The sequence below is a fragment of the Calypte anna genome, chromosome 11 (assembly GCF_003957555.1).
Source record: "Calypte anna isolate BGI_N300 chromosome 11, bCalAnn1_v1.p, whole genome shotgun sequence".
NCBI lineage: Eukaryota > Metazoa > Chordata > Aves > Apodiformes > Trochilidae > Calypte > Calypte anna.
Window position 1 is genome coordinate 12,463,235 of NC_044257.1, and position 27,431 is coordinate 12,490,665.

Consider the following 27,431-nt stretch of genomic DNA (forward strand, 5'->3'; position numbering starts at 1 on the left):
TAAGTCACCTGTCACTGAACATTAGAAAAAAAATATGTATTAGAAGTCTTTTATTATTATCATGGATTTAGAAAGCTTTAACTTATTATGAATCAATAGGAATGTACAATGATTATCAGTTGTCTGTATCCACCAGTGCTAAGTAGTTTTGGGCTCAACACCACTGAGCTGGCACAATGGGATTTGTATTTGCAATGATGGTCACATTTGACTCTTCAAATAAATGAAGCCTCAATAGAAGATTATGGGAATACAGCAAAAATAATTGAAACAAGACCTTGGGGAACTTTAAACAGCTAGAGATTATTATCAACCATTTAAAAAGAAAATAATGAAAGCTTGGAAGCAAGTGATTTCCTTCTTATGCCCTTTTATACATGCAAAAGATATATTCTGTTTCTTTATTTCTTTCTTAACTGCTCGTTTTAGATCCATGGACTATTCTTACATAATGCATTATTATACCAACACACCTCAAGTAGCTTAAAAGATGAGAAATACATTTCCATGTAGATTCCTGAAAGTAAAATAATACCAATGTAACTTTTTTTTCCTACACAGTACTGATTTCTACCAAGCTGCTAGCTTGGTAGAACTACACATCTCCCAACTGTGACTCTTTTGCATGTGTACAAAAAGCTAATCATCTGCAGAATTGGTATTCTTTTTACATTCTGCATTAAAATGGCATGGCCTGCAGATATCACTGAACTGAAGATGTAAATTTCCAGCTTTTTCTAGAACAATAATGTTGGCCAATCCTTTTCGTTTTAAAAATAAACCACAGAAAATTACTAAGAATTAAGAAATACACACAACAAGTTAAGATCAGTCCATTCTTTCATCAGTAAATATCCATTATCCTGTTACACATATTACACTGTATGCCTAAAGATAAAATTTGCAACAAAGGTAATGGTTTGATAAAATTATTAGAATACTGAAATTCACCTAAACATAATTAATAAATTATGCATTCATTTTATTCCTAAAATATATTTATGCACATTTTAGAAGAGATGGATAGACTTTAAAGCAAAGAAGTGTCCCTGTGTTCCTTGCAAATTAAGTATTTCTGTTGATGGTGGTGATGTTTGGCTGCTTCTAAGTAGCACATTTTGTAGTTAAAAAGGAAGTTGAGCAAATCCCTCTCCCATTTTGGTGAAATAAGATTTAGAATTGTATCAATACTGTGTCCTATATCTTTGGAAATATAAAGATTTTTTAATATTTTGCTGACATGATAGGAAAATGTTCAGCTTCCTCATTAGAGGTTGTCGAATTCTAACACTGACACTGTTTTATGCTCAAGGCAAAAGAGCTGAATATGATAGTCAGCCACACAGAATGTATATTCAGTGCAAAAAAAACGGTGAAAGTTTAAAAAATTTGAAGTAGTGAGGAAAAAAATGTTAGGAGGATTCTTACAGAAATTCTTAGGTGCATTTACACACACAGGAATACATTCTAGTTCTCATAACATCTAGTTTGTCATCAACTGAGCTTTGAGGCAGAGGGTTGTGGTGGTTATGGAGAATATATAATAACTCTAGAAAATTTTCCAGGAGCTTTTTAGGACCTGACACTAGAAACATTAAAAAAGAATCTAAGGACTTGGTTGATTAATCATAAAATACTTTTGAAATTATGTTTATGCAAGACAATAAACCAGTGGTATATTTAAAGGCTGACTGAAGCCCCAAAACCTGTGCTGAGGATGAAAAAGAAATGCTGAAAACTTCTAAGTTCTTTCATGAATACAGAAAAGCCAAAATTGGCCAGTAAAGAAACAGACTACAAATCATTGGAAGCTACATTATAGAATCCACTGTGCAAACCACCACCCACACATCAACAGAGGATTGCAAAATTGCAGGAGCATTTGTCAAATATGAAATACTTCCCCAGTGAGCAACTTCATGTAGTGGACACATTTTCAAGAGCACCTATAAACACATCAGTGAAGGACAGGTAGAGTGCTTGAAGCAAGTTAAAAAAAAAATAATAAATACATCACTTAATCCTAAAACATGATAGGATAATACAGGAAATAGGGCTGCAAATATTTCAGAGGGCAAAATGATCTTGATAAATTGAAGAAACAGATATAAACCAATGAGGTGTAATATTATACAGAAAAGTACAAAATCTAGAATTTAGGAAGGTGTAACCTATTCCATAGCAACTGGTTAAACAGCACTGACTAATATCTGGATTCACAGCTATCACAAACTAAGTAAGTATCATCATTATCCTTTTCTTTTTTTTTTTTTTTAGTAGACCACTAGATCAGTAAGATTTTATGCAAGTTACTTGAAGTAATCCTTATACTTTATTCAGCAGTCTTAACATCCTGTGAAAAGACAAGTTAATCAACTGTTCAACTGCAAAGAATCCAGTGGAGAATGACTGTGTGTTTAGGAAAATAATAATATGCTAATGTTTAGGAAGTAGTGAAATAGTAGTTCTGTTAATGCAGAGAAGTAAATACTGTAATCAGACTTTAAGAAAATCTTTACATAACTAGAAGGAAGCTGCAAAACTAAAAAAACATATATAAACCTGATTTTTAAATCCACATAGGTTTAAGATAAGAAACAATGTTCATACATGAGAATAGGGAAAGAATAAGAGTGTACACTGGGGGGAAAAATCATGAGAATAAGCATAGGTGAATATTGGCAATGTTCATATGTGAAGATGTAGAATCGTCACCCCAGTGTTTCTAAAAAAAAAAATAACACAGAAGCTGCTAAAACAAGCAGGTAATTTTGTGAAACAAACATCTGCAAGAGTTAAAAATACTTGTCTGGAGCCAAGGAATGGATCTAATCACTTTTGCATTAATTGCCATTTAAAAAAACCTATCCTGTTGTTTGAAAAGAGAAAAAAAGACTAAAAACTTGAAATGTACAATTTTTTGAATGACATGAAGTGACCAATAGATATGTCCCAGTACACACAAAAAGACCTCAACCTTAGCAGGATGATAGAAAGCTGAAACGTAACAAGTTTTGTAATAATTTCACTTCATCTAATGCATTTAATACTTATTTAGTTGGCATACAACCTTTCTGCATGAGGCAAAATCACACATCATCTTGTTTATGAGGCAGCTTTTTAAGCTTCTGCCCTATAAAAGTTTTATTCTATAATAAAGCTAACATGCTCTGTAACACTGACACAGAAGGATTAGATGGGCATTTTATGATTTATTTTCATGACATCTAAATATGGTACAGAAGAGGATTTTTATCTCAAAATCGTAATTGGCTGAAATACAAGATCACAGAAAAAAAGAAGTGATTAACTGTGTAGAGATTGACATGAGAATCAGTATTATCTGGGTACTTTGTAATATGCAAAGATACAAGAGTCACTCAATAGCAATAGCCTGAAATATCTGCTTTAAAAAACTGGTAAATGTTTCTTGGCAAGGATATATAGAATAAAGAAAATTCTCTTTAAAACGCAGGCCATACTGTCCTAAGCTCTTCATATAGAATGCTATTAACTTTCTAAATCTGTCTCCTAATACAATGTTTTCAGAACTAAAAAGAAGATATGTTAGTCTTTCAGCCCTAAGTTCACCTCAAGAAAGACTAAGTATCAATTTAAAGATGTAATTTAACTTTGTTTGATCTCAGTAGAGCTTGATAAAGGTTATGTCCTATTTCATGTCTTTCAGTTCAAGCAACTACAAACAATTTTTTCAGACTCAAGTTTGTAAATTGCAATCTCTATGATGCTATGCAGTTCATTTAGGAAATATTCAGCATACTTGCCTTCTGCATGTAAATCCTAAAGTAACTAAATGGTCCAGACAAATCGTACCAATTTGCAAACAACTAATACAATTAGGCATGCACACCCAAATAAGCATGGTGAACTCAGATTAGACAAATAAATACTACCTAGAGTTGTACTGATTTGTCATGCTGTTTGTAGTGCCCTCTTCAAAGCAAAGCAAACAAATCTTTTTGTTTGACACACCAAACCTGTGATCTGTGAGATACAGGTAATGTGCATGATAACTTGTTTGCATCTAAAATCAAGTGCACTCCCCTCAGCAATATGAAGTTGTTTGTGGGTTTTTGTTTTTTTTTTTCAAAATAATTTCAGCACTTTTCCTGTACCTGAATGAGATGACAGTTACAACAGTTGCTGGTTTTTTCTACTCTGATTTGATTCTGCTTAAGCACATACTGTCTCAAGATGTGAAATCATGAGATTGGGATGCATTTGACAACATATTTAAGTCCTTCTTTCTGGATCAGAAACCTGGCTTCCAGGGCTGTAAAGAGTAACTGGATGTTTGCCTGAGAGTAAAAAAAATACTATCTGTGCTTCTAGAACTGTCCTAGAACATACTGTTTCACTGCTGACTGATTTCTAATCTCTGACATAATGCATGTACTGCCTAATTCAAAACAAAGCTTAAGGACACAAAAAGACAGTAGCTGAATTTGACTGGGTTTAGCTGTCATCTCAAGTTGGTACACTCAGCCTTTTCCCCTTGATAATCACAGACAGAGATTAAAATACAAAATAAAAATAGACTAACTAGTCAATGTCAGTGTCCCCGAAGCCAGATACAAGCAGGTGATCTTGCACAAGTCATCTGGTTTCTGTGCTTTTCCCCTTGCAAGGTGACCAAAGGTATTAACCTTCAGAATTCTGTTGGAGCAAAAGCTCTTTGGAGAGCTTAACTATTCATACTGGGAGGCAGCTGAGCACCATTGAAAAGCTTAACATTTTCACAGTTAATCTCTGCTGAATTTAAAAAACTTAAGAGTATATGAATCAAGTCAACAATCACACTCATTCTGTCTGTGCTTTATAGATTTCCACTTCTCTGCAGCAAGTAAAATTCATTATTAAATACAGATGTTAAACTCTTTACATTCCACTGTAAATGAGATTTGAACTGCAGATTCTTGGTGGGATGACAAAGTCAGCATAAATAGTTCATCTTGCCATACTGATTTTTCTTGTTACTCTATTATACTGGATTAGCATAAGGCTGAAAAATCATACCTGCAAAATGATTTCTTTGTAACAGTGCTGCAATGGAAATGGAATATTCTATTCCTTTGACACATGTACCTTTTAGAAAATTTATTAATTGTAAATTGATTTCTCTTCCTCTTGCATAATAAAAGAGGTACAAAAATAATACTTTGATCTGACAAGAAAAAGGAACATGTAAATGATGTGAAGATGGAAAGGAGTTGTTGCAATTTAATTTCTTAAACTACTCCAGACAGATCACCATGGGCACAGCTGTCTGCATTTTAATCTGCATGCACAAAAGAAAGCAAATTTCAGTTCTACTGGTGGTTTATTTGGTGTTTTTCTTTATATATTTTTTGTAAATTCATCAAATTCATCTTCTAAATCAAAAGAAATTTTTCTTGTTGCTGGAAATAGGGGATTAAAAATAGACGATTTTAGGAAATTATGCTTGGATTGGGAATGTATGAAATGTTACAAGCTAAATGCAAAAATCTCAGAAATAAGTAACCAGCTATTTTTCATATCATCTTCAATAATCCACACAGAGTTTTAAGACTACAGTATTTTGCATAAGTGATTCAAATTTCAAATAAGAATAAACAAAACAGTTACACACTTGAGTGAATGAACAATTAGTCTTGTGATAGGTATTGTATTTAACCACTGAGTTAGATCTCTGATGGAGTTAAAGAGTCAGGACAGCACATGAAGTAACCAATATTGAAATAACATTATCTCAATGTAATATTTTTTTTGCCTCTTTTTGTACATGCTCAGTGCTATTTTGTTTAGCATTGGTGGTAAGATTTGAAAAAATGCAGAGAACATCTGTATTAAAGATATTGGAGTTAGGAATTCAGAACTCAGGGATATGTTTTGTGTCATTAGTCTTCAGAGAAAATTGAGAAGGGAGAAAGAGATTTACAAATGTGCTCTGTTCTTGGAGCAATGTAGTGTTACAGGCAATTTAAAGGAACCTAGGAAAATGATCAGCTGTATCATAAATAATCATAAATAGTACTCTGTCAGGGAGAATGATGGAGTAACCTAACATGTCTTTGCCATTCCTGAGTTTCCTGCTACTATGCATGAGCTGGAGCAAACACTCCTCCTCCTATCAAGAACCTGGACTAGTTCCTAAGAAGATGAATTTTTCAGTAAAATGTAGAAAGAGTCAGTATTGCACTTTTCTGATGGCAATGGCACGGTAGCCCTGGTACGAGTTCATGGGGACTGAGATTTCAATAGCTCTTTCTCCTTGTCTGTTCTCTTTGGCATATAAGGATTCTGAATGTACTTTCAGCTGTACTTAGTTAACCAACAATTGCCAGCTTCTTGTTGTCAACTGCTTCCCTAAGTCTGCTCATGCCATTAGCAAAATATCTCTCTTTATTTATTTTTTTTTCTTTTAAATTTTAGAGAAAAGATGCCTAAGGATTACAGTTTTCTTATATTATTGATTTTCAGCTTCCTGCTGGAAAAATTTTACTTCCTGCACCAGTTAAACCTATGGTCAGCAACATCTGACTGTCACCTGTCTTAGTCTAAACAGCAGTACAAAATATGTTACAAAATGTCAGTGTTTTCTATGTCAATGTCTTCCATGCAGTGCAGTGTAAATCTGCACTAAAGCATTATCCCTCCATGCTAAGGTATATATGGTAAAGCAGAACTGTCAAAATCTTAGTAGCTACCTCTTTATGTTCAGCTAATTATATCCACAGATGGATTCAGTTCATTTGGAATTATGTCCAGTGCCTTTTTTATGAGATACACCCTAAGACATTGTTACATATTGTAACTTAACATAGCTGCAGATAACAACTGCTAAGTAAGTGGCTGTCTCGGATGACTGAGGAAGGAAGGCAAAACAATTCACTAGGCACATGCACTATTCTAAGTGAATAGAAAAAACCTTCAGCTTTTCTGGGTCTGAGGGCTTTATTTTTGTTTTTTTCCCCTCCAGGTTCCCATCCAGAGCCTTTTTCCATAGTAAAGCTTTAAAAATAGATAGGAAAACAAACCCATGAAAACCAGACCATTATTTGCTATCTACACACACTCTTCCTTTTATTGAGATTTATCTTCTATAATCTCATTGATACAAATCCACTGTCTCTGGTGTTCTATCAATTACGTGTAGGAATTTCTCCATTGAGGTTTCACATGATTGCAGCAAACCATTAAAAGGGGCAGAGAAAGCCTGAAGGCAGGAGAAACATTAGATAAAGTTAGACAAATAAAGTGATTCTACCTTAAACCCAAACTCCTGATGACATTCTGATCTTGTTACAGTTTTGTGAACATTATTCTGAAAGAAGTTATTAGAAACTGCCAGCAACCTTCCTGTAGAGATCATGGACCTTCCCAGAGTTGATGGACCTGCTGTCTATTCCTACCCATCACTCAATGCCTAATTGCCCTTCTACAGGGAGCAGAGAAGGTGAAGCAATGGTTCCAACCCACTGAGTGCTCATCATTTGAACAAGAACCAACACAAGATGAACAAGACTGTTTTCCCTGGATACATGAACAATGGGAGGCCCGAGGCACTTTCTAGTGTGTAGTTTAATGGTTTTGTCAGAAGGAAAAAAAAAAGAATACACCTACCCAAAAATGCAAACGATAGGCACTGCTAACCCTGTTAGCCACTGATGTGCATTGATCTCACTGTGTTATGGACAGCAACATCCCAGGCTGCTGCTGTTGCAGAACAAATTATTAGGATGTCCCAGTCCTCCCTTACTGTGTTCATTCCCAGCTGCGAGGGAGTTCTAGAATCAATTGCTTTCCTAAAACTTATTTATCAATAGAAATTACTGATACATCCTATATTGGTATTTTTGAGGGATGCTTTTGCTCCCAGTTTATATACTGGAGGGATTAAATTTAAAGAAAATATTAAGAAATTGAAATGTAGAACCATTGATTTTAGTAACATGATCTGTGAGGAGAAATAATGCTGTGGAAGTATCAAATAAAGGATGACAATCACCTGAAAAGGAGATATTTTTCAAAGGGAATAGTACTGAATAGAAGTGTGGTTTTTAAGTAACAGCAACTTTGTTGTTATTATTAGTGCATATATCAGAAGAATTAAATAATCTGTCTTGGAGGATATTGAGGTGGTATGGAAGTCTTAGAAATACCATCGTCTGTCTCGGTGGCTGGCCAAACTATTAAGACTTTCATTCTACATTAAATACAAGAATTAGTTGTCAGCATCTTTTCAAACAATGAGCAATTTAGAAAGTATCAAAGATCTAATACTCTTTTTTACTGTCCAGCTCAAATAGCCACTTATAGTACTTGAACAGAAGGATTATAAGCATATTCTGAGACATGTGAAAGTATAAAAAAATGTGAGGATTAGTATGCACTTAATCTTTACAAGTCTTAAGCAGAAAAACATTCTGTTTTAATTCTTCAGGAGGTACCAGAGCACAGAAAGAGAGAAAACTGGGCCAAATTCACACAAACAGCTGGTCTCTCCAGAGATCCATTCCAATAATTAGAGTAGCCTTTTTTACTTCTAAATTCTTTTTCTAATAGCTTTGCTACCTAATTTAGTAGTCCATCCTCAGCTCTCAATTACTGTGAATGGACTTTCAATGAAGGTATTTGCTTCATCAAGCACTATCTATTTTTCATCTATCAGGTGAAGGAAGCTGTATGTACATAATATGCATTAATAAATCACCATGAGGCAGAGCCACAGAAATGAAACTGTAAGCTTCATCCACATAAGGGTGATACTTCTGTATATGTAAAACTCAAAGGAGTCCAGCTATCCCTATCCTTCCTGCCTTTTTACTCCAATTTGAAAAACTGCAGCAATACTTGCAAGAGCTTTTGATCTAGTATTTGTTCCATCTGCTTTTGTCTATGGGTAAAATGAAAATTCATCTCACTGGACTCATGACAAAAAGAAGCATTCCATGCTCCTTAAGACAATGACCAACAGACACCTGTGCAGCAAATAATGGAAAGGAAATTCACCATTTCACTGGTTTTCTTGGCAGGTGGGCCAGTGTATTAACAGTGAGGTAACCAAAAACCTGACTTCTCTTTCGAGAATATTTCTAGTCCTGAATGTATTTGTTTCAAAAGGAGTATTTTTTCTTTAAAACTTCCTTTCTCACATGGTAGACAGTTTTCCTCAGGCTGAGAGTAAGGAAAGCTATTCAGACAAGCTCCATTTGTTAATGAGACAGCTACAAGTTTGCAGATGCCTTTTCACTCAGACAGTCACTGCCCAGGACATACACCTGTCATAAGAAACCACATAATATCAACTGGTAATTTAAGTGTAAACTTTGGAAACGCTACTGCAAATGTATTACAAGAAAACTACCATTTCAAAATCACACAGTGAGAACTGACACAATGTGACCTTGACTGTATTTTACATGCATTCCACACAAACTGAAGTGTCTTAACTGCCTTAGTGAATGCTCGCATTGATTTAAGCTTTGCATTTCTTTAAAAGCATCAGAGTTGCTTTTGATTCATGTCAATTAGAACTTTAAGAAAATATAAGTTAGTTGTAATTAAATGTGTTAGAATATGTCTTGGAGTGAACTTCTAATGTTCAGTTCTACAAATTGGTAACCGTAATTAGAATGAAGTTTTCCTTTATTCCATTTCTACTTGAGGATTTAAAAGTACATTGATTTTTCTGAATTAATTGTCTATACTGATTCAAGCCTCTTGCCAAGATTCCATTTCATTCAGTGAACAATTTTTCAGGATCATGATTTGTTTCTTCAATATATTAATACAAGAAAAAAATATGAAAAATGCCAACTTCTACAATGCTGTATTTCAAACACCAGACCACCCTATATTCTGAGATTATCCTGCTCTTCTGAGATTATTTTGCTATTATTCCTTTTTCTTCAGGAGAAAGGAAGCAAAGGCTTATTAAGTAATATTTTAGATGACTAGAAGCAAATAAATTAGTAAAGAAATCATCTTTTTGTATTTGAAAATACATAAAATTTAAGCAGAATAACAACCTTTTACCTCACATACCTGGTGTTACTACTGATTTATGATTTGTGACTGACTTTTATGCTCACCTTGCATTGTGCAAGCATTTAGCTCAAAGCCAGATTAGCCAACCACATCCTCAAAAGTGCTGTAATGTGCTGTATGGAAAATGAGTGCACGGTTTGCTGCACTATTTTTCTATCTTTAAAAACCTAATTATTCACAAAACTGAAAAATCACCAATACCTGAACTGAAAAACTGATCCTGCTTAATCATACTGCATTATCACTCTTCCTTTATTAGCATACTTGCAATACAGGTATTTATAGTTTACATTGAAAAATTAATCATTAAATAAAAATGAACTGGTAATTCATACTAAGCTTGACAATTAATACAGTGCATGGAGATTCACTCTCCTCACAGAAAGTTTGTTACAGTCACTATTTACTCAGATGCCTCCCACAATTATGCTATTTTGATGAAAGCAACCAGGCATAACATTCCCGTGTGATGCAGAATTTTAAGAAGGTCTTTTCCATTCATCCTTATTCTCATAATTCTTAATGTAGATCACATGCAGGGTTTGGTTTTGGTTTTTTTGTTGTTTTTTTTTTTTTAAAGAAAGTTTCTCTTACTTGGACAGACTTCAGATTGACAGGAATGAGAATAACTTGCCTCGTCTTTATTACTGGTTACCAAATGGCCATTGAGTAATGCACTAAACAAGGTACATAGTTTGTTCCATCTGCCAGTTCCTGCAAGGCAGACTAGATTTGTATTTAATATAAGCAGAAAAAAGCCCAAGTGATTAGTCCATGTTGGTGATAAGTCTGGATTACTCTTTTTCCTCAGAAAAATGTGAAAGGCACACAGAACTGATTAGTAATGATTCTCACTGGACTAGGGATATTTTTTCGTCTCAAATAAAAACGGAGGTTTTTTTCCCAACTGTATGATGGATATTTTTTTATGACTTCAAGAAACTATGAATTTAGAAAAAGATCTGGCTGCTAGTTTTTTCCTCAGACAAGGATAGTAGGATATTCCTCTCACTCCAACAGCATCTCCTTTCTTTCATCAGCCACCATCAGAGCTCCTGAGTATGGACCTTCCAAAATTCTTGTCAGAAGGAAATGCTAAAGCGCAAGAAGGACATGGGGAGGAGTTCCACGTTATTTATGCCTTGGGAAGAGAGGGGATTAATTTGTAAGAACTTGTCATCAGGAAACATCAAATGGCAGATATTGCAGTGAGAAGTGCCACTGAAAGGAAAAACAACACAGAGGCAAGTCCAGATGGTGCATCTCCCCCAGATCTGAACTTCCCAGGTACAGCAAGGGAAAAGAAATCTGAAGCTGAGAGCAGGAGGGGAAAAAAAACCAAACAACAGACCATGGTTATAAACAGAAGGGTCAATGGCAATGGGAAAATAAAAGCCAGAGCCACAAGGGACAAAGGACATACTCTAATACAGCAGATAAGGAATTACAAACTTCAGGAGAGATGATTTACATGAACAGACTTAGACCCTATTTAAGGTGAGGATCCATCAGGGAAACATGAATTCAATCCATCCACTATGAGTGAAATTTGCTTCTCTCTGTACCAAAGCCTAAGCAAGGAGGTAAGAGAGGGACCCTTCCATACACCATAATCCATATGGTATCTTAGCAACTGTTATCTATCTATGGACTCTTCCTCTTAACCCCTGGATTTAACTCTATATATACAGCATGCTTTCAACAGATGCTGGGTTTAGACAGCAAGGGATCTTGCATGGAATCCTAATCAGAGCAGATGGTTTAATTTCATAATATCCAGAACAACTGAGCTTCTTAACTCTTCAGTGGCCATCTGACATGAAGTTCTATCTTAAGACCACTTGGCATTACTGAGGTGTGTAAGGCAAGTTTACATTTTTATTCCAATGTGTATTTCTGCACTTCATTTGCAGAAGTGGTAATAACATAAATTCCAAGCAGTTTTGCTGTTGCTTAAGAACAATCCATTTACACTTTGACCATTATTTACACTGACAAATATTATGAGCTATGAATAATTTTGGAGAATCAAGAGTTTTAAAATACAGACTTGCTTGGCAGTAAAAGCTGGAAACACCAAGAGTTTTCTCTGCCGGGGAAAAACTTGAAGCATCTTTACAGCAGCTGACTAATATGACCAGTTTCACAAGTGGTCCCAGAGAAATACTGTTGTCTGCTTCCATCAGCATGCAGATTATGCCTTGGCTTCACAGTTTCAGCTAACAACTAAAGCTGTGTCTGACATTCACTCTGCACTGAACTGTGCAACTAAAATGCATTATTACTGGTGCCTCCAGCTCTCATTTTATGAACTCTCTCTAGTATGTGGGTGTATTTTATAGACAAGAAAAACTGATTAGGAATGAACACATTTGTTGCAGTCCAGAGATTTCCCTATTTCTGTTAACGTTTGTTTTCATTAAGGCAAAGTTGCTATTCATGTTGAATAACCTGCTATTTATCAGCATGTGGACAGTGCAAGAATTCCTACCTAGATATCAATTTAGGCAACAAAGTTAACTTTAAGAAAGTAAGAAGAAAAAGTGTAGCTTACCTAAAAATGTCATATTCCTCCACAGGCCCCTCTTTCCCATCCTTGAGGACAAAAGAACGCTCACACCTCCACTTTGTTTATGCACTATCTACCTTTTTGAGGACAATTTTCAGCACATTTAACATTTACATCTCACTTATTCTATGCTTCTGTCCAAGAATCATTTGGTTTAGGTACATGTACACTATTGGTCAATAAACAGACCATTGTAGGGCAGGTTATGTTGTCCAAGAAGCCATTACAGTGAAGTACAATGACATAATTTTGAGTGTGTCACCCAAAATATCCTAATTGCACTAATTCCAAATGCAAGTGATAGAAATTTAAAAAATGCAATGAGAATATTCAGTTCTTTTTCAGACAATTACACTAGTCTTAGCACTGGGATTTAGATGAGAATTTTCAAGCTTCATATGTTTAGAAATCTTTATTCATCAAAAAATTTAAGTGTCTAATATGAAGAAACCTGAACAGTAAGCATAAGTAGGGATTGTTCCATTGAAAGACTGTATCCAAGTTTTAGTGATAAATTAGAATAACTTTGACATACACTGCAAGCTTAGGGCCTCTTTTTCTGACTTACACTGTAGTCAATACCATTTATTCTGTACAGCAGAACAGTAGACAAACAACAGCCTTAATATAATTCTAGACAAGCAATAAGCAATAAATAAGCAATAAATTGCTTATTTAAATAACAGTGACTGAAGTAAACTCTACTTGCACACATTATATTTGTAACTTTCAACCAATACAGTTTAGTAATGATTTGATGAGAACAGATGACTGCTCATGCATTGGAAAGCAAATATTTGCTGTGCTGAAGACTTCTGTCTAGAAGAGATCTTAGGAATGTGCAGCAGGGATTGTAAAAGAGTGAAAAAAGTCTATAGAAGTCAGTGCAAAGACCTGCCAGTGACAATAATTTCTTTCTCCTGTATCTGTTAACTAAATCAAGTATCCAGTACTTTTCTCCACTTCTTCGTTAAGAATACTAAGATGAAGTTCATCTGATTAAAAATACTTCGGAGAGCTGCACTTGAAATTGAGAGAATTAAGTCATTAACTACCAATGCTATCTCTGTACCACCCTTGGAAACACAGCATCTGCTGCAGTCACTTCCCATAAGCTGCATCCACTGACCCAGTTAGCGAGCTTTGTATCTCTGTTCCCCAAGTGTCAAAGATGTGAAACTGTCTGAGCTTGGTAGCATCTCCAGAGAACTACATCATATATATTTAACTAGAATCAAAGTCATTTTAGAACACTTGCTTGATCCTGATTTTTTCCCTTTTCTATTTCATGAAATGCACAAGACTAATTTAACATTGGGGAACATTATTCTTCATTGAGATCGTATCTTTTTGTATGTCTCTATATGTTAAGGCTTCAATATGCATTCAGTTAAGGAAAGCATCTTATTTTTATTAACAGATTGCCTCTCAGATCTTCATCTAGAGACAGAATTTAGCTCAAGTTCAGAAATATGTTCTCATAGAAAATAAACCAAAAAGCAGCACATACACTGAAAAACTATAACTAGGATTCTTAAAATCCTACTGAGTCCTAAATTCACCAGAGTAAAGGGGAATATCTCCTTTGATTTGAGCTGCCTTAGAATCAGAGTAAATCATCCATGGCTCTCACAATTTTCTCCAAGTATTCCTCTAGCAACAAGGTGACTCCTTTGATTACAAACCACAGACTACAGCTTTGGAGCCCCCAGCACAGTAAAACATTGAAACCTGTTGGAGAAAAGGGCCACTAAGGTGATCAGAGGGCTGGGGCACCTGTGCTATGAAGCCAGGCTGAAAGAGTTGGGGTTGTTCAGCATGGAGAAGAGAAGGCTCTGGGGAGACCTTACAGAAACCTTCCAGTACACAAAGGGGCCCTACAGGAAAGCTGGGGAGGGGCTTTTCACCAGAGAGGGTAATGATAGGACAAGGAGTAATGGTTTTAAACTGAAAGAGTAGATTCAGGTTAGTTATTAGGACAAAAACCTCACCATGAGGGTAGTAAGATACTGGAATAGGTGCTTTGGGAAGTTGTTAATGCCCTTTCCCTGGAAGTGTTCAAGGTCAGGTTGGATGAGACCTTCTGCAGCCTGGTCTGGTGGGAGGTGTCCCTGCCCATGCAGGGGGGTTGGATCTTGATGATCTTTAAGGTCTCATCCAATCCAAACCATCCTATAATTCTATGATCCATGGAAACTGGAGCAACTTCAGAATGGTACAATGAATTTTGTAATGTGGTTATTCATGTGCCCAGATTAGTAGCAGTCTAGATGATGATATAACTGCACTACAATTACGTAGAAATTTATTTTCATTTAACAATTTTTATCACATAATATTTCTTTTTAGAATAATTAGTTGATTTAGCAAACTGATATTTGCTGATTCATTTATATTTGCTTGGTTAATTTAATGGCTGTTATAACTCTTCTCTGTCATAAAGTATCTGTCAAGAAATATTAAAAATAGAAGTTAAATAAAATATTTTCTTTTTCCTTTAGGTTCATTCTGGCTTTCATTTTTGTTTTCAAGTTAGCTTATCAGTTACTAAGGCACACTCATGTTGCTCTTTTTTCATCATTTTAAGCAGGAAAAATAGAGTGCATATACTGTCCTGTCAGACAAAGTTATCTTCCCTTTTTAGTAAAGCAGAGAGCAAAGCTATATATACATAACATTCATAAGATGATACTCATAAATAAATAAAGCTTTAAGTATTTGACATTGCCCAATTTCAGTGCAGATTAAAAAAATGATGCCATACATCCTGCCTGACACTTTAAATCCTAAATCCTACCCATTCTTTTGGACATCAAAGGACCATTAACCTCAATTTTTCCCAAGAGGGGCTTTTAACTCCTAGATAAAGGAAGAGTTGCCAAATTTCCCAAAGGCTTCAATTCTTTAGGTACTGTCAGCTTTGTTCACGAATCTTCAGAACCTGAGCAAAGTGCAGATCAATTGGTTGATCTGCAACCTCAGTTGGGTTGTCTGTTCTTGCCCTCTCTGAAGCACTCAGACCCAACCCATTAGAGTCTGTGGTAGCAGCTTATCCTGAATAAATCTGGAAGTAGCCTACTCTGTTACATGAACTGGTTTGAGACTCCACAATATTTTTCAAACATTTTGTTTCTTCAGCTGCTTACATTGTGCATATCTCCCACTCTCTGCATCAGTGAGAAATTAAGGCAACACACTGAGATTTTCTTTCTTTGAAGACAGACACCCCCTTACATCAGTGTAAAAAGCTCATGCCTTTCAGATATTATTTTTAGTTGCAGACTTAATGAATGCAGTGTCCTCAGTAAGGTTGCTGCTATACTTAGTTTGCCACCTACCATACAAAATGTGTAACCTTTCTTTCACTCTACAGCTCTGAATTTTTATTTTGTAATGTGTTTATAGAGTAAAGAAAACAGTATGGTTCACAATCCCTACCTATGGTACTTTAAGGAAGATCAAACTGATGATGACCTCAACCCTGATTGAACACCAGTTGGTATTTGAAGTGAAGGCAGAGAAAGAACTCAGGAGAATTCACAAAAAACTTGATTCTTTAGGCTAGATTGTGTCAAGGCATTACTGGCCAGGTTTTGAGATACAGTGCATTAACTCAGAAATAAAAGGGAAGCAGACTGAATATACTGTAACTTCCAGGAAGGAGCTTGTGTCATCTAAATTGGAAGTGATCAGCTAATTCAGGTCCTGCCAAATTCCCCTTGGGATCTCTGGAATTATGTCCTTTGTTGTCTCCTTCATTCTCATGTGCTATTAGGAAAGGAAGAACACATAGCAGAGGGGCCTGATTTTTGTAATAATGGGTGTGGTCACAAGAATGCCTTGTGCTGCAGATTAAATAAAACTGGAAAATGTTGTTACAAATAAAAACTTCAATAATTTCAAATTAGGTGCACATAGATATTGTGTGAGGAAGAAACAAAGCTACGTGAGCCCTAAAATCACAGTAGCATAGAAAAACAGCAATACGACCTGACATAGGTTAAATTCTAAAACTCCTCAAATCAAGATAAAAAAGGCTATATATATACAAAAGAATCAAGTAATAAAATAAGAAAAATGTATGGCAAGAAAATAAGTTATGTCTAGGAAACATTCCCTTCTCTGGAATTGTTCAAGGCCAGGTTGGATGAGACCCTGTGCAACCTGGTCTGGTGGGAGGTGTCCCTGTCCATGCAAGGGGGTTGGAACTTGATGATCCTTAATTCCTTAATGTTCCTTCCAACCCAGACCATTCTCATGCATAATAAAGATGAGTTCTGCGCTCTCTCTCTCAAAAAAAAAAAAGTTTCATAAATAGCATTTATGCACAACAACATCGTGCTTAAAAATTCTTTCCCTGGTTTAACATGGCATGAAACTGTTATTTTATTATGCTACAACTGTTTTGTCAAAATGATGTCAGAATAAGGATCCTGCAAGCCATCAGGATCCATCTTGGGTTTTGACCTTGTATATAATGCCCACAGGGCTATAGGAAAACACAGGATTTCAAATGAACAAAGAAAGGAGAGAATGCTATTTAGAAATAAACCACTGAAGGTCACAGAGGTACACTTGGATACACTGGAAGAGCCAAAGGTATCTAATGTATGTGCATGTTTCAATCAGCTTACAGTGCAGCAAAGCCAGTTGTGTACTATAGCATGCACATGCCTACTTACATCCAAGTATCAAAATGTGACAATACTTAGAGGGAAATCTGTACCTGCAAGTAGATATTTTCTATATGAGGTCCTTATAGTGGAATTCATTAAAAGCTGGAGCAACCAAAGGGTTCCACCTGATACTGAAAATTTTGAGCTCTAGAATAAGAGACATAGTACTGTTAATCCAGAAATTATTTTAACAAAGAAATGACTTACAGACACTGCACCTGATGTAGCCTTGTTATTTTATGAGTTCTTCCACTGAAAACGCAAGGGGCCTCATAGATATATATTTATATATAGAGGACACCAACCAAAATGCAGAAAATCAATTGGAAAAGAAATAATAATAAAAAAGTAATAGAAAACAAATAGTAAAAAATAATTGAAAAAAAAAGTTGCATTTAAAGATTAACTTTTTATCTATCCTTATAAATGCAGTTGCAGCTGAAGCTATTTATAGCATATACCTTGCAGAAATAATGTAGTGCATTTTTCATTGTCTTGTTATCTATTTTATTTTCTGTTAGAGTTAGCACAAAGTATGAAACCAATACCATGGATAGTAGCCACTGAACATGAAGTTGGCAGAAATATCAGATGGAAAAGTTGGTGTCTTTTCTATGAAACTGTTGATGTATGCAAATGGAATCCTCTGCCTCAATCTTCAGATATCTCTCCAAAGTGCACACAACAGTTGAAACATAGATGTTGGATTAAAAGCTTGCACCATACCAGAAGCCACAAGGCTACAGGTTCAAGTGTGATTTTATTTTAAAGATAAAGATAGAAAAAAAGAGCTATAAACTTCGCTATTCACTATCTCTAGCAAGTAATGCTTTAAGGATTATGAATTATTTAACAATATTGCATACAGCAATAACTCCTGATTCATGTCTGTGAAGAAGTTTCTTCTGAGGAGCAAATCATTATATGACCCTGACCCAGGACTCTTAAGATCTCCAGTCATCCAAGGGACTTCCCCTTTTTCATGTAGGCTGAGCACAGGATGTCAACCTCAGCTTTTGGTTTTACTGGCTTTTTCTGTTTTCATATAGAATGCATTTTCAATGTTTTAACCAATTCTGTTTTGGATGGGTAAGCTGTTAATAGTATTGTGCTTCCTTAGGTGAATATCTAAAGTGTTTATTCTAAAGTTTATCTCTCACTGCAAGGAATTAAGTGAACCATAACACCAGCTCAGGATTGAGCATTTGCACATTTACATCACAAAACAAGCCACTGCTCAATCTCAAGGCAGTAGCTCTTGTAAATAACATGCAGAAAGTGAAAAAAAACAATACCCAGAAATAAATAAGGTTTCAGTTAATCAGTCTCTCCATGGGATGCAGAACTGAAGAGGATCAAAATTACTGTAAATTAACTGTCTGTATGAAAATTCAGAGATAGACTTAGTTCATTTAACCAAACAGACTTCTTATTTATTCCTGCATTTTCCTATCTTCCTTTTATTCTATATTTTGTATACTTTTTTTTTTTTTTCCCCTAAAACCTAGATTCAGGAAGCATATTGGACATAAAGGACAAGTAATTTGCTGTACGGAAAAATAAATAACTCACTTTAATTGTACTGTCAACATGTGTTTGCAGCAGGACACTAAAATGCTTACAGAGCACAAACCAGATTGTGAAAAAGCCCTATTTATAGAGAAATTCTAACCAGATGCCTCCAAGATAATTTGATTTCCACAAGGTAAATTCACAACAATAGTTTCATTACTGCAAAGAAAGTAAAGCCATTAAGGTGTTAGTAAATTCTGCTCTACATCTAAGAGTGTGGACAGGGTCATGCTGTTTCTGCATACTGTATTCCACATTCCTACAAGTTCCCAAGGAGTGGCTTTTCACACAACTCATTAAATTTAATCATTTCTGCAACCATTTTAACCAGTACTCCATAGGAGGGGAAAAGCTTTGGCCTTTAGAATTCAGGCTTTAATGGTGGGATGCAAAACGAGTTAATGAAACTTGGCTACAAACCAATAATGTGCTGGAAACCAACAGCAGAATATTAAAGATTCAGATATGCAGATGATAACCATTTTCTTCTTCAATAATGTATATATATATATTTTTTTTTTTTAATATAATATAAAGAGAGAAAGTTAAAGTTTGGATTTCATCTTGTTGTTTGGTACAAAACTACATCATAGACAAAAAGAAATACATAATAAAATGTTGAAAGCCAGTTCATGAAAATATATTAGCAAGCTGAACATAGAGACATTCTTAAAGTGATTTCTGAACTGGAACAAAACTGCCAGCTTCTTGTATGTTGAATTATGGAGTGCCATAAGGAACCTGCACTACTGCTTCTAATACCCTTTAAATTTTTGTCTAGGTTTCTAATAGGTACTTCAGGGAAATTTTTAGAAATTCCATAATAAAATAAGCCACTTTAAAATTAATTTAATCATTATTCTGCTTAATGTGTTGTTGCCTCATGTTTGATTCACTGAAATTTCTACAGCTCTGACTCTACCTATTGCACAGACCACCATTTCACAGTACACTCAAAATAGAAACCAGCCAATATCCTACAGCTTGTGGCAGTAAGTTCCCCAGACTATTTTAATGTTTTGATGAAAATGTACATACTCAGTTATAAAAGGAATAAAAATGAATTTTTTATTCATTATTTTCCAGATTCTTACATACTGTTTCACTCTTCTCTGCTCCACAAAGGAGTTTTAATTGTTCCAAATGTATCCTCTTACAAAGTAATCCCAGGTCTGTAATTATCTTGTCACCCTTCTCTGGACCTCGTCTATTTCAGATAAATGTTTTTCAAGTACCTCTTCTGACATTTTAATTTATGTTTTTTGAAAAGAGTTACCAACCACTTAGCTTTTTAGGATAAACCTCACTCACCTTAATGCTCCCTTCACTCTTGTAGGCCCAGTGACCCAGCAGCACTTTCACAGACTGCATTAGTCTGAAATATTTAATTTCTTATTAGTTGCTCCTCTGAATTAATTCCATCAGAGCCCTCCTAATTCCCAGATTTTAAACTATAATGGATAAAACTTGTATCTCCTTAATGTGTTTGGCCAGATCTGCATTTCCATTTGCAGAAGATTTTTCTTAAACACTTCTGTTATATCCTTGCTCAGCTACAGTGACAAATGGTTTCTGCTTCTCTCTTCATTTTAGCATCCTTCTGTTGGGTTTGGGTTTTTGATTTATTGTTTTGTGGGTTTGGTTTGTTGTGGTTGGGTTTTTCTTTGTGGGGGTTTTGAGTATAATTTTGAAAGGGGTGAATTTTTTGGCAGGTGAGGGAAGTTGTCTTCTTTTTCTTTCCTTCACATGTGTATTTGTGGTTTGGTGGTTTTTTTCAGTTTTGGTTGGTTTGGGGTTTTTTTTTGGTTTGTTTTGTTTGGTTTTTTTTGTCCCTCCCCCCCTAATGATTTCTATAAACACAATCACAAACTGTGGTTTATTTAAATACCTCCTAGTGGCACAATTCCTCTGTTGCCACATCCTGATTGTTCTTTAGGAAGCATTTTTAAGCTGAACAGTAAAAAAGTAAATGGGTGCTTTCTTTCAAATATTTAATAATGGAATATATGCACTGCATTTAAGACACAACTGTTTATGAGTTATTTTAATAGCAGTAGAATGTCAATATCTAATCTGTCTATAAAGTCACGTGATTAATGTACATATGTATTTTCTTCTCATACAGCATATTATAAGAGTATATTTAGATAGAGTTTAACTTCAAATACTACTTATATTATGAGGAAACTTTTTTCCTGTATTGTGTCCATTGCTCATATGCTAAATCCAAATGGACCATCTTGAGCCTCAGAGGCATAAAAAATGAGATCTTTTATAATTCTGCAACATATCTTGCACAAAGTGGAAACATAACAGTAATAGGAAACAATAAACTGAGATTGCATTAACTTTGCTTACAGCCAATTTCAGGAACAACCAAGCATCTTGATAATGCTACTCTTGAAACTATAGAGTGAATAAAAACATTTTAGTTAAATGACACTGAAACAGTCAAAAGCATTTGTTGAATGCCCTTGGTAATAAAAAAAAAAAAATTTTAGAAAGATGAAAATGTACAAAAAAACTCCCCAAAGAGAAAGGTAAAAGGAGAGGACATAAAAACTACTGCATGGAAGCATCTGGTTTTCTTTACTGACATCAATTAACTAACTAGTAATGGGTGATGTTATTTTTATAAATAAATATTTGATTTAAACACATTCTCAGAGGCTTTTCTTCCATGGGAATTCTTCTTTATTTAGACCTAAGTAAGACCAAGCTGCATTTTCCCTTCCAAATATTTGCTGAGATTTTCAGATAAGCCAGAGCTCCAAACACTTCAGTACCATTAATACATTCTCTGGATAATGCCCATTGCTCAGATTATGATGACTCAATAAAGGCAAGAAAATGAGAGGTCTTTGATGCTCAGTAGCTTCCTACCATACTTTTAGTATGATGCAGGGCTGGTGGTAAATAAACTTTTGTAATTGCGTAGCTGAAGATGAAAGTCAAAATTAATGTGTTCTGCTGCTAAAGAACCAAAAGGAAAGTCCTGCCATGGAAAAGAATGATCAGTGCACATCAGCTATTAAAGAGTCACATCCTACTGCTTTGCCTGCATTTGGAGGAAAAAAGAAATTAATTCATAACTGGAAATGTGAGCAGCCTTTGAAAAAGCTTTTACTGCACTGAACTGAGTGCAGTGCTGTACACAGGCAAATCACTGTCTTCCATACATGTAGATGAATCTATGTATATTCTGGGTTTATTTTTCAGTGCTCCTGCAAGTGATAATCTCTATTCAAAAATATATATAAACTTAGACTTAGGATAGCTGACAATGTTTAACTGTGTTCCCTGACAGGCTTTGCAATTTTATCTTTCAGAGCTTTTGTTTACTCTTTTCCCATCTATTGATTGCTGGCAGTGCTTAGCTTTGAAGAGTATTTTCTGAAGTACAGAATCATGATGTTAGGAGAACCATAGACAGAATAACCATCCTAGGGTACATTTCTAAATAGCTGAATTCTACGAGTCTCTCAAATACTGGCATAAACACATAATTACATAATTATTCCAGAAGCTTTTCAAATGCAGTGGTCTCATTCAGTTCTCAGGAAGGGTGTTACAAAACCTCTTAATACACTGTTAGCTCTTCTGCTTCTTCTTGTGTAATTTTATTTCCCTTTCTTCTGAGTGACACACCTCATTAGCCAACCTGCAAGGCTGAGGGCTCATTTGAGGACTGGATTGAAGGCAACTAATTAGCTTTCCATGGCCTAACTTCCTTATTCTTCTCTACACCACCTTAGCATTTACTCCTAAATAATCTTCCCTTGATATTACACCTGAGTGCATTTCAGGGATAGCAATCTCAATTTGCTTTATTCTGAATATAAGTCTAAATGTATATTATACCTCAAATACAAGGAATTTAGGCACTTGTTAGTTTTTTTCTGCAGTTGGAGTCACCTTTCTCAGCCTTAATGATGTGAATGAAGTTCAATATATTGCAACAGCAAATTTAAAAAGAAATAATTTATATATCCTACCAGCAAGTATCTCTTCAGAAAAATTTTAGCATAGACCCTTGTTTACATTTGTGATAACATTGTGGTGCTTGCTGATACTCCTATTAAGTAAGTAATTTTCTACATATACTTTCCATATTCCATTATAGCTCAATTAAGTTCATAGTACAATTTTTAGCTCTTTGTCATATCATTCCCTGAAAAAAGGAAACCGGTGCAGAAACACTCATAGCTCTAATATCTCAGTAAAGAGCATTTAATGGCTTTTCTTGAAGACTAGATGCAATTTCCTATCATTTTCTTACCCAGGAAATTGTAAGTGAAAGTGATATATGCACAGAGGTCTAACCTGCCTAAAGATCACCTGTTCATCAAATAGAGAGCATCTGTATTTACATCTCTTCAACACTGTTTCACACACCTATCTCTTATGCTGCCCATCTGCAACTGAAACAGAACATTGAAGTTGGGTGGGAGGTGATTCTAATTGATAATGTCCTCTCTAGAAGTATTAGATTTTATATACAGAAAAGAAAAGCTCTACATCTAAATACATCTGCAATCACTAGGAATAAAAAGAAAAATCATTCCAATATCAATTTCCCCCTTGAGGTGCACATCAAACACTACTCAATAAAACATCAAAAACCAATGAAGAATCTTTCTATCCTCTATATAACCCACCAGATTATATCCATCAGGCCAAATTCCTGATGTGCTACATGAACACATACAAAGTATGTACAGACCTCTCTTCAGGATGTGATGGAACCATGTTGGCTTCCTTTTCTTCCACTTAAAATTCTCAAACCAAATTATTCTCTTCAGATATGGCAAAAAGATATTTTAGACTAAATACATATATAGGATTTCAACCTCCATATAATCAGAAGTTTGTAAAAATGCTTGACTTCACTTCACTTGAGCTGCGCTTCTATTAGCATAGACCTAATAACACCCAGAAGCTCAAAATGCTCTGCAATTTACAGTGAAGTAAACTGCATCATTTCAATGATTTACATCAATGCTGAGAAAAGGGAAAGTTTACATTGAAACTTAAATAGATAGGGGTTGTGTTGCTGCTATTTTTTGACATAAGGAATTCATACTTCTCTAAAGAATCAGTCCCTTTTTTTCTTCTAACTACACTACAGAGAAGTAACTGATTGCCCTATCCAACCAATACAGAACAACTCCTATTGTCTCAAAATCCTGAATCCTCTCTTAAATAAGAATGTAAGAATTATTAGCATAGGTGATTTTTTTTATAATACTGCCTGAAAAGCCAAATTACTGTGTGACTACAGCTTGTTTTACAGCTCTTCCCATGTAATTGCATCTTACACCATGAAGTTACAATTGAGATCTATCAATAATGAAAAATAAAGTACATGATAAAATAAAAACTTTTCAGGATATATTAAAAAATTGCATCCTGAAATATTTTTTTTTTATTTTCAGTAAGTAATTAGAAAAGTAAGAACAATGAGGAGCTAAGGCTAACTTCCTAGGACATTACCAAGGATTTCAACATGTTTTTAAAGCAGTTTTACACTGCATGATAAATCAATCAAAAGTTGTAGCAGATGTCTAATGTATTCTTTTCACATAAGCCAAATAGAAGTGGGTAGCATCTGTGTCAGATGCAAGCACAACTGCTTGCCAGCTATATTGGCCACAGGATGATGGATGTTGTTTGACAGTAGCTATCTAAAGTTGAAGCAAAGGTTCAAGAGAAATTCAAAGGAGTTATTGTAGAGAAAAGAAATATCTTCCTTCAAATAATTAATTCCTTTTTCTTCTTATGACTATGAAATTATTCTTTTTCTGAATAACTTTTTCAACTTGGTAACATTAAAAGAATCGTATGAAAGATGTGTCTATTCCAGCTTACAAAAAATCAAATGGTAACCCTACTGTTTTCTGACAAAGCCTGCAAGATCAGACCTGTGCTATTGATTTGTGAGGCCTGTATATAGTGGTTTCAAGGAAAAGAATAGCCATATTGCTTTGGTTAAAAAAAAAAAAATTATTAGTATATTAACAGCAGAAAGAAGTAACATTACTATTATCATACAGATATGTGATATACTGGTCTTGCATATCTTTCTATAAACTTAAAAGAAGAGCAGAAAATTAATTCCAAAAGAAAAAAAGGCTCCTCTATCTTCCCATATTTTCCCACTATCATTCCTTTTCCTTATCAATGAAGTTGTATGCCTGAGACTGTATGATCTGATCCATCCCTCTCTCTCACCATGCAACTGGAGTTTGAGCCAGTTTTGATGATTTCTCAGGCAAAATCTCAAAAATCACCTTGTTTTCTTCTCTGATTTACATTTCCTTCTCTGCTTGATTCATTAATAACAAAGTGAAAACTAGAAAGAACATGCTTTCCAGAATTATGCCAAATTCCAACCTTCACAGCTTTCCTCAACCTTTCCCTGTCAGCACTTCCCCTGACCTCCCCTTTTCCACTTCAGCAGCAGGACTCAGTTTTTCCAAGGCACACACCATAGTCCACCTGCTCACTAATCTGCCTTTTCTGTCACCTCCCTGCTGCACAGCCTTTGTCCCACCAGTAAGCCTGGCAGCAACAAACCATTTATCAGCTTTTTCACACATCTCTGCACTTGCTTCCAAATCACCCTTTCTGACCTGGGACTTCCTTCAGCTGTCATGAAATGCAATGGGGAGAGTCTGCAAAGCACTGCATCTCTAATACAGAGTTTTTTCTTAATACTCACCTGTCTTATGATGCTTAAGATACCAAAATTGTGCAGAGAAGAATGAAGATGCAAGTGGGAATCTGAGAATGGGTAGCAGTTGATATGGAGCCCATCTAATGCTTCACAGTATAGAAAACTTTTAAACTTAGTTATCTATAACAGGATTTTTAAATGAATGCTTCTAATAAAGCTTTGGACTTTGGCTTAAAGGTAATTTTCAGGTCACTAAACAAATACATTTTGCTGGTCCTATGAAATGCCATTTAGATTTGGCAGTTATAAACACCAGTCATGATTTCCCCTCTGTGATTTCAATTATGAAACTTGATTTTGGCAACACGTCAAAACCCCAGAGCTTTCCAAAACCCTGCTGACATATCACACACAGGCTCCTTTCATATTCTGCACAGAGCTCATTCCCAAAGATGCCATTGTGAGTGAGGCACTTCTGGGAGCAGGACTTCAGGCTAAAAGGCTAAAACCAAGCCACAGGACATGGAAGATAATGGATTAGAAAGTTGGACCATCAACACTCATTTTTCAGCTATTCAATTGCTTGCATTAGAACTTTAGTTGTCTGCTGCCAATCAGGGCCCTACTCCCAGATTCTCCTAGAATCTACCTTTCCAGAGATTATATTTGCATTCCTATTACACAAGCCCACACTTTTAAAATTATTTATTCACAGCATTCTGACTTGGAAGAATGCTTTAGTCTCACAACACATTTTGTAGCTGAACATTTCCTTGTCATTTGAGAGTAATTTAACTCTCATTTAACTGCATTCTGCTTTCTGTAATATGATTTGGTTTGGTACAGTACACAGAAAATGTCTTCATTTCATAGCATCAATTGCAGTAAAAGAAAAGGAACACAGAAGACAGGCTATAGAAAATAATTTGAGACTATTCTAACTAACATTATACTACCCTTAGTCTATTAATAAACTAAATTTGCACTGCTAAACGGTGTTAGCAATGTTAATGCTTAACAACCAGTAACATGCTAACATACAATTTTTGCTTCCCAGTTAGCTCATTATAATCCAGCTCACTAAAGAACTATATAACAGTAATGGGAAGATATGTTAAAATATATGATCAGAATATTCTGTTCACCAGGTATATTATAGCATCCTGCAGCATACTTTTGAAGCCAAAACCTTTTCTCACCGCTACAGAATTAGCATTAAAGTACCAGAGTTTAAGCAGGTGAGTAGCAGGGAGCAGTGCTAAACTTTCTATTTTCTAACTGAAGGCATTTGGAAAGGGTTTGGTTTCACAAAGAACAAAGACTCTTTAAAGAAAGGACAATATTTCTTCACAATCAGCCTTCAAGAGACATAAAACTGAAATATCATTTAGTCATTAGTAATATCTGAAAATTTAGACTACACTTTAAGGTGAATCAAAAAGCAACTTTTCTCTACCAACACTATCCACACCTATGCATGTAATGAAGGGCTACTAGCTGAACATCATTGTCTTTAGTTTCTAGTTTTTAGTGGTTGCTTGCTTTTCTTTTGGAAATCTCAGGTTTAATTACGTTCTTGGACTGAGTGTCCAAGGGTATATAGGGTTGGTAGTTTATCATATATTATGCTACAGTGTTTTCATCTAAATGCATAGGCTACAGTTATAGCTTAGTGGGTAGGTGTCTGTTACAGATACAGAAGTATAATACATTATCATTGTTATTGTGAATACCAAACCTAAGTCTGCAAATAATTTCTACAGTCACAAATAACTCCTAGAAGTTTCCTAATTTTTTTCCAGTTGATGGTAGAAAGACATTCCAAAAACTTGTGGGTTTAGCTTTGCAGCACAGGTCTGAATTTTCATCAATAACTTTTGTTTCC